Raw genomic sequence first — 3,080 nt, forward strand, 5'->3', positions numbered from 1 at the left:
TAATATGTTCAGCATCTAAACTTGACATTCTAAGAAAAATACTAGTTGAATTAAAGCAAGAATATGACAAGAGGTATAAAGATGTTTCAAGAACCAGTTTACCTAAGTAAGGTCACCTGTGCCTCATGAGGCTAAAGGTGTAAGTTTGATGTCATCCAGGATGGTCCAACTCCCCCTGGCCACTCTCTCCCCCAAACCCTGCCTTGCGCTTATTTCTCTCTCTTTCTCTCTTTTTTGTCAACGTTCCTCCCCTTTGGTACAGAGGTCCACAAGTTTTAGGTATTTCAGGATCTCTGTTCTCCTATTCTGTCTCAATCCCACAGTGAGACAGTTACACTATTTTAGGTAAATCCCTCATGCACTGGTGCCTAGAAACTGCCTCCAGGAAGTAAGCTGGGCAGTGTTTGTGGTCATATCATCTGTTTTCCTTATCTCGGTGCTACCTGATGTTCAAGGTCCAAAAATAGTTTTGTAGTTGGAAGATCAACTCTACCATTATTAGTGAAAAAGAAGTCACATATTTTACTTTTATTGTGTTTTACAAATCTGTCATTCCATGATAAATCAGGATAATAACCTTATCATTTAACTACACGTTATTTGACACCTGCCTTAGATAAAATTTTCTCCACGGCATGTTGACAGAGTCAACATGAATATAACTACTTCAGAGAAATGACTTGGGGAGAGGAGGAAGCACTTTCCATACAGAGGGATCCTTCTCTGACCCATGGGAATCCGAGACATGTGCGAGGAAGAATCTTCTGACTATTCCATCTAGAAATTGTAACTGGGGTTTCTTGTGAAACTAGAGATAGCTGTGCCATGAAAAAAATTATGGAAGTAATAATAGAGTATTTCCCTAAGCACGCTTATGTTTAGGACTCTCTTCTTAGGGTCCTGTCCCATTCTCCTCTATGTAACCCCACAAGCTGTTATCAGGAGGAATAGGTGACTCGACTGTGGTGCAATTCTCACGATCACCACCAGAGGGCGAGGCTTCCTTCAGATGTGGTTCCTCGTTGTGTTCTGGAGCTGGTTTGACTTGCCTACTTTGCAGCCACAAGACAGAATATTGCCGCTGTGCAGAAAGGGGCTCTCCGTTTCTGAGTGAGGAGCTTCTGTAACATCCAGATGGAGACTAGATTCGTTAGACTGGTGTATTCCAGGGAACAAGGACCGTTTTCTTTTGCATACATGCATTCAGTCACTCACTCAGTTCTTCTGATCATCTTGATATTCAGTAAGTAACATTTTATTCTAAAGCTTAATGATTTTTCACTTTCCTATAACTGTAGGTAAGTTTTGTTTTTCTTCTCTGACTGAAAAGTCCTCTCCTGTACATTTCTATCATAACAAAGTGATTTTCTTGTAGGAGGGACCAATGCTGACTCAGTGAACCAGACAGAAGGCCCAGTGATTGTCTCAGAGGGGGCTCTCACGACCCTGAACTGCACTTACCAGACTGCTGATTTTGCTGCCTATCTTTTCTGGTATGTCCAGCATCTCAACAAAGCTCCTCAACTCCTCCTGAAGGGCTTAACAGCAGACAAGAAGGTAGAGCATGAAGGTTTTCAGGCCACTCTTGTGAAGAGGGACAGCTCCTTCCACCTGCAGAAACAGGCAGTGCAAGCATCAGACTCGGCTGTGTACTACTGTGCTCTGAGGGACACAGTGATGGAGGGTGCAGGGGGAGCTGAGCGCAAACCCAGATGCAGATGGGGCTCTGGCTGTGGGCAGCCCGGGAAGGGGGTGTTGTTTCTCTCTCCAGTGTGCTATGTTAGAGGTCTTAGACGTCAAAGCTCTTCCAGGTCTGCTCCTTGGAGCCAATTGGACCTAGGAATTCTTGGGTTGCCCTACACAGAGGAATCTGGGACAGGACTGTTCAAAAAGAAACCTGTTAGTTAGTTAGAATAGGGAAAAAGAGTCCAAAATGGCGGTGGCTAAAAGACCTGGAAGGGAAAGCCCTCGAAAATAGAACAAAGGAAGGTCCAAGGACCGGAGTGAGAACCTCAGGTAAAACAAACAAGACTCCTGCCTAAGCCCAATTTACATAAGACAGGCCCAGGGACAGAGAATCATAAAAAGAGGAGCCAAAGCCCTCTTCTCCCCTTTTTGCTCCCTCTCTCTCTCCCATGCAATGGGGCGATCTTCTCTTCGCATCTCTGGATCGACATGCCCTCACGCCGCAAAGATGGATTTTCCTGCTATTATCTAAATAAATAGAGCTGTAACACTGTGCTGTAACACTGATTTATTTAAGAGCTATAACATGGTCCATTCGAGACCTGAGAGCTATAAAACGGTCTGTCCTCCGAGAGCTGTGACCCGCCAAGGGGCTTTAGTGTCTGTCACTCCAAATTTTTGTTGTGACGAGACAAAGAACCGAGGAACATACACTCGCGTGACAAACCTAAGAGCTTTTCTCCAGAAATGCCTTTTTTTAGCCCATCCACAATCCCCCAGATGGCATAGAATCCCTTGAAGTGACATTAATTCTTCAATGACAATTCATAAATATGCTGAAATATTTTACAATGTGTTAATGAAAATTCCAAAGCACATTGTTAATGGATGACTGTGTAACCTGGAAGCTCGTCTCTGATTTTTAAAATTCAGGCCAAGATTGTGTATCCTGCTGAGTTTTACCTGCAGACACTCCATCTTCAGTGACTGGAGCTTTATTCTCTCTTTCCTTGACTTTTCCATCCCTCTGGTTGCTCCAGAAATGCTGCTGCCTAAGTAAGTTCCAGGAGGAGAACTTCCTGAGAAGATATTCCTTCTGTTGATAGACCTGTGGATCAGAGCAGCCCTCTCTGTAAATATTGCAGGTATTGTGTGTATTGTTTGTATTCAAACTAGGTACAGGATATTCTCTTTGCTAACAACCTCATCTCAGGGAAATGAATGCCAAAGAATGTTCAAATTACCATACAATTGCACTCATTTCACGTGCTATCAAGATTATGCTCAAAATCCTTCAAGCTATGCTTCAGCAGTACGTGAACCAAGAACTTCAGATGTACAAGCTGAGTTTAGAAAAGGCAGAGGAACCAGCGATCAAATTACCAACAGCCACT

At 43.5% G+C, this 3,080-nt stretch overlaps 1 pseudogene; it reads left to right on the forward strand.

Annotated features, from left to right (window-relative positions):
* Positions 1-1,080: 1,080 nt before the first annotated feature.
* On the forward strand, positions 1,081-2,164 carry LOC133067361 (T cell receptor alpha variable 18-like; annotated as a pseudogene).
* Positions 2,165-3,080: the final 916 nt, after the last annotated feature.

Source organism: Dama dama, chromosome 12 (genome assembly GCF_033118175.1).
Source record: "Dama dama isolate Ldn47 chromosome 12, ASM3311817v1, whole genome shotgun sequence".
NCBI lineage: Eukaryota > Metazoa > Chordata > Mammalia > Artiodactyla > Cervidae > Dama > Dama dama.